We start from the raw sequence: 6,354 nt of genomic DNA on the forward strand, positions 1-6,354 counted from the left end.
CGGCCGAGTGGCAATCCTGTGGCAAGCGAGAACAACCCAGAGCTCAAATGGGCCATGGTGGAGGAGCAAACATGAGGAAAGCATTTGCACAGAGCCAGGCCTGAGACAGGGGAGAGACCAAATGGAGCACGGAACTCAGAGAGAGCCAAGAGAGTTCTGGAGAATTCTAGAATGTTCAAGAGGACTGAAAGAGAGTGCAGAAAGAGAACTGAAAGAGAAGGCAGAGGTTTCGGTGATCTGCGATGGGTTTGCTTGGAAAGTGAGAGAGATGTGTAGGCCTAATAGTCAGTGGATATGGGCTCTTAAAATGATATACTGGTTTACTAAAACATTTCTCCAAGCTTTTACCCCTGAGCTGACGTACCTCAGTCAAATTAGTGAAAGTGAGTTGAGTATTTCTAGAAGCTTCTTGTCATTTACTTAGAATTATCTAGAGTTCTGTAACATTCTCCACAGAGAGCAGAGAGACTCCAGGAATGGGCTGGGTGGGTAACCATTTCCTTCAGTGAGACATAAAGAACCTGTGCCCAAACCAGAGGTCCCAGAGCCAGCCAGTGGAGGTGAACGTGTTCCTGTGAGCAAGCAGAAGGGCGACCATCTGTCTGGGGCTGCTGGGAGAAAGGCCACCCCCCCCCCCCCCACCACCACCACCACCTCCACCTCTACACACTATCAGGGAGAGCGATCTTCACCATTCTACTGATTCATATCAGATGGTTTTTGGGAAGACATTCAAACCCCACTTCTGCCTTCCTCTCTCCACCCTCCTTTTGGCCAGATTTCCTTTTAGAGAGAGAGAGAGAGAGAGGGAGAGGGAGAGGGAGAGAGAGGGAAAGAGAGAGAGTAAGAGAGAGAGAGAGAAAGGGGGAGAGAAAGGAAATAGGGACAGCCCCAGCTCCACCAGAGTGATCCCTGACAGCTGTCTAAATCTCGAGCCACGTAATCGTGATGGCTTTCGGGGGATGAGGGTGGGGGGGGGGGGGGGTTAAAAAAAAAAAAATCCACCTCGGGAGGGCTGTGTGTGTGTAGGATGCAGACGTGTGCGGTGGTGCACCTTGACTGGTGCCTCTGGCTCAGAGCCCAGGTTCAGGTGCTTTGCTCTCTCTCCTCTCTTTCCTCTCTCTCTCCTCTTTCCTCACTCTCTTCTCTCTCTCTCTCTTCTCTCTCCCTCTTCTCACTCTCTCTCTTCTCTCTCCTCTCTTTCCTCTCTCTTCTCTCTCTCTTTCCTCTCTCTTCTCTCTCTCTTCTCTCTCTTTCCTCTCTCTTCTCTCTCTTCTCTCTCTCTCTCTTCTCTCTCCTCTCTCTCTCTTTCCTCTCTCTCTCTTCTCTCTCCTCTCTCTCTCTTTCCTCTCTCTCTTCTCTCTCTCTCTTTTCTCTCTCTCTTCTCTCTCCTCTCTCTCTCTCTTCTCTCTCTCTTCTCTCTCTCTTTCCTCTCTCTGCGTGTTCTCTCCTCTGCTTCCTCCTCATTCACTTAACATTGACGCGATGAAAGCTTTTGGCGCTGTAGCCCTAACAAGCACTCAATTATAAGGCAGCCTTTTCGCCCGGGTGCTAAATGAACAACATACGGCTAATTACTTTGGCACGGACACCTCCGCTGATCAAAGACTCTAAAGCTGTGGGGGAGGGAGGAGGACGGAGGGAGCCATTAGAGCAGAAACAGTCTGACGCACACACACACACACACACACAATCACACTCCCCCCTGTCAGTCCCACCCTCTAACACACACACACACACACACAAACTCCCCCCTGTCAGTCCCACCCTCTAACACACACACACACACACACACACACACACACACACACACACACACACACACACACACACACACACACACACACACACACACACACACACACACACACACACACACACACACACACACACACACCTCCCACCTCAGACTCACTCTCTACCAAACACACACACTCGAGTCCCTAACACCTCAACAGGTGTGAAGTGAAGGGGAGGAGAAGAGAGAGAAGGGAGAAGGGGAATGGAAAGATAACGAGGAGGGAAAGAATAGTCAAGAGACAGAAATGAAGCACCTGTCTGAGTCACTTCCAGGACCCTTCATGAATAAAGTGACACACGACTGGATACACTGCCTGATAAACTTCTATGGGAGAGCATGATGCCAACTTAGCTATGCAAACAACACAACACAACACAACACAACACAACACACACACACGTTGTTTTGCAACTTTCTGTCAAAAAACATTCTTTCTTTCTAATCTCTTGTGTATGTGTACGTGTATGTGTGTGTGTGTGCGTGCATTTGTGTGTGTTCAAAGCAGAAAGAGAGAGAAACTGTTTGTGTGTCGTGATATTTTTTGTCCATTCAGCAGAGTTGTTTACTGGTCTGTCTGTGATTATGCTCATTGCTTCCACTTGGGATGGCAGGGCGAAACCCTTTCAGGGGATGCCTGCTAGCCATGAGCAAAACTAACTGCAGCCCCACACAGCCAGAACACTCACAAGGTCTTTTACATGTTCAGTTATTCATCTAGTAGACAGCTCATTTTAAAGTGAGTATGGTAAGTAAGTATATACTGTTCAGGAAGCTTCTTACCAGGGTCTCCAACCCATGATCTTGGTGTTTGGTGGGATATTGCTGTACATGTTAGTGACACACGCTTAAACAAGAAAAAAAAAGAAATCAAGTTTAAACAGCAAGTTTTGGTACGACTAGCCAAGAGTTATGAACAACCAAGAATATGATTAAGCTTTGGTTACAGTGCTACAGTGCTTCACACAGAAAGGTGGAGGTGGTGGCGGTGGAGGAGGGGGGGGGGGGGTTCGACATTCTTTTTGTCTTGAACTCATAGATTTGATGTAGTGCCCCTGATGACAACCAGCATAGGAAGGAGGGAGAGAGAGCGAGAGGAAGCTGAAGAGGGGACAGGATGTCTCCTGCGTTAGCCCAGTTGCTATTTCCAGGCTTAACCTGCATTATTCCTCTCGCACGGCAGGGCAGGCAGAGGCTATGCGAGCTATACCCACCCATCACATCCCCTCCACAGCACAGGGTCTTTCCATCACCACACCTCTCAACACCACCACCCATTCTACAGTGCAACCTGTGTGCGTGTGTGTGTGTGTGTGTGTGTGTGTGATCCTGTGCATATGAAGTATATGATATGTGAGCATGTATAATGAGTGTTTGTGGGATTCTGTGCCTGTTTGGAATTTGCATGAATCAGTGATCCAGTGTGTGTGTGTGTGTGTGTGTGTGTGTGTGTGTGTGTGTGTGTGTGTGTGTGTGTGTGATCTTTCGTAGATCACCACTAACAGCACCATCACCCTCCCCAATTCCAACAGATCACACACTGGCTCTCATTAACCCCCTGCAGGTGGAGTTCTGTGGGGGTGGGGTGGGGAGGGGGGCATCAAAGTGGCAGGATCACCACAGACTCACCACTCAATCCTACCATGGGGGTCTGGAGCCAAGGAGACTCACCCCCTAATGAGAGGCCGTCAGTCTCACACACACACACTCACACACACACAGATGGCATTGCACAGAGTGACAAAGCCCACAGAGCAGTAAAAACATATGTGCCACACACACTCACACACACACATGGTGCCCCACCAGCACAGCACAAATAGACAGGCTTGTAATACCACATAAATCACTGTATTTTGCCATTCAGGCATTAGCATACTCAGATTCCACAGGCCTAGTTAGACATGCTGTGTGAGTGTTTGTGTGTGTGCGTAAGCATGTGTGTGCGTAGGCACGCAGTGTATGCATGTGTACTGTATGTGTATGTGTGTGTGTGTGTGTGTGTGTGTGTGTGTGTGTGTGTGTGTGTGTGTGTAGGCAGGCAGTGTGTGCATGTGCATGTGTATGTGTGTGTGCATGTGTGTGTGTGTGTGTTTGTGTGCGTAGGCACGCAGTGTGTGTGTGTGTGTGTGTGTATGTGTTTAAAAGGAAGGTTAGTCATACTGTATTTTACCCCATTTACCCCACCTCGCCCCACCCCAACCACACACATACCCACACCACGCCACAAACATACCCACGTAAACACACAGAAACACATAGCACACATAACCCACCAGCCCTTCTTTCCCAAAACTCTCCGTCCTTCTTTCCTCTCCTCTCCTCTCCTCTCTGCTCATTCCCTCGTTCTTTCTCTCTCAGTCTCATTCCTCTGGAGGCATTCCTTCCTAAGTGTCACCACGGGCCCAGTTGTGTCGGGGCTTGAAGAGCACCGCACTGAAGGTCCATCACCTTCTCTCCCCATGGCAGGGCGAGCGAGGGAGGGAGGGAGGGAGGGAGAGCTGGAGAGAGAGAGGGTGCAGGGCGAGAAAGGTTCAAATAGAGCGGGAGAGAGAGAGAGATATATAAAAAAAAGAGAAAGGGAAAGAAAGGGAGAGAAATTGAGAGACAGAGAAAGAGGGAGAGAGAGAGAGGGAGAGAGAGAGAGAGAGAGAGAGAGAGAGAGAGAGAGAGAGAGAGAGAGAGAGAGAGAGAGCGCAAGCCTATGCTTACAAAGGAGAGGAGACACATTTTCCAACTGCCGGGAAGATGAATGGAATTGTGGGTCAATCGACAGGGGCTTTTTACGCCTCACATGACGAGCGTGATGTCTCCAGCCAAACTTCTCCGTTGAAAAGAAAAACCTTAAATGTGCGTAACGGGGAACATTTTCTTTAAAAACAAAACACGAAAAAGACATTAAAACACTGACGCCACGAAGGCTGAGCAGTCCCCCCCCCCCCTTCCTCCGCTTGTTCTCCCTCTCACTGCCGCAAATCAATCAGGGACACATACCAAACATTCACCAAATCCCGAGACGTTCAGAGCTTAGCGGCCCATCAGTCAATCAGGCCAACTGATGGAGATTGACAAGCACAGAACTGGTGAGGGGGGTGGGGGGGGGGGGGTCAAGAAGGAGGGGTGCGCCTGCCACGAAGTGAGCAAACTGCCAAAAAGGCAAGTGCAGCGAAGAGAGAGGCGCTGGGTGAGTGTGTGTGTGTGTGTGTGTGTGGGGAAGAGGGGGGGGAGGCACCTTGCAACAGCTGGTCTCAATTATCCACCCAGGGGCCAGGGGGTGCAAGGGCCGTCAGGGCACAGAAGAGTCTTTCTGCCGGGGGGGTGCAGGAGGGAGTGGGGAGGTGGGGGGGGGGGGGAGCGAGACCACTGGCGCCAGGAGGGGAGCAACAGGTCAGGGAGGATGAAGATTATAAAAATACTAGCAGGCAGTTGGCCCTGTGGTCAGTGCACAGTGTGTGTGTGTGTGTGTGTGTGTGTGTGTGTTGAACACCCTGAGTCAGTGCCACAGGATGTGTGTGAATGTGTGTGTATGTGTGTGTGTGTGTGGAAACGGGACAAGGGGAGGGCGGCAGGGGTGGCGTTTTTACCTCCACTTCCTGCACTGTGGAGCTTCCTGTGAGAGAGGGAAAAAAAGTAACAAAAAAAAAAACAAAGAAAAACAAAAGCACAGAAAACATCCATATGAGAAACAGACAAGAGATCCATACAGTACAAGAACCTCTCACTGCACGCGCACACACACACACACACACCACACAGTATTTGTTCATGCAGACAGGTCAGCAGGTGGAGAGCTAGCGGAGGACAGCACTGCCCCCACCCTTCTTTCATACCCCCACCGTTCTCATTATCTCTCCCCGAACTAAACCAACAAACAGTCCCTCAACACCGGACACCCCCGCAGCCGACTGCTCTTAAGCACCGGCCTCTGATGATTTGGACAAAAACAAAAGCACACACAGAACACACACACGCACGCACGCACACACACACACACACTCTCACACACAGAGGGGGTTTGTCGGTGATGAGATAAGTGTCTATAATGAGTTAATAGAAGCCAATAAGCATTTCACTGTGAAACAAACCCATCAGGACGGCTTTGAAAAAACAAATTGGTTTTGTCCTCCAAATGGAGAATAACACAGGGGCGTACGCAAGGGGGATCTACCATTTTGCCAACATAACCATGTTCTCCTGGTTTGTGAGAGGATTTCAGCATTACAGTAGATCAGTTAACACTAGAGCAAATGGACAAAACTATATTGCACTTTGAGACATGTTAAAATCAACACGTTTAACAATAGGAAACCTAACAATGACTATTATTTCTAGCACATATTGGGCCACTTTTTTTGTAGCAGTCCATCTATTGTTTTACCTGAGGTGTGACTATTCACTGCTTTGGTCACTGGCGAGCTCTTAGCTGGTACAGTGCTCTTAATGACAGTAGAGCTCCCTCTAGTGGCAGAGGTCAGGCATGGAACAGGATATTTCAGCCATAAAGACCACAGCAGGGGAACTGAGGTGGAAAAGGGTGACGATATTTTTGCTAACTA

The sequence above is a fragment of the Alosa pseudoharengus genome, unplaced genomic scaffold (assembly GCF_046254945.1).
Source record: "Alosa pseudoharengus isolate Yale_2024_CS ecotype anadromous, Long Island Sound unplaced genomic scaffold, YU_APseudo_1.1 YU_APseudo_1.1_scf_9, whole genome shotgun sequence".
Lineage (NCBI taxonomy): Eukaryota > Metazoa > Chordata > Actinopteri > Clupeiformes > Clupeidae > Alosa > Alosa pseudoharengus.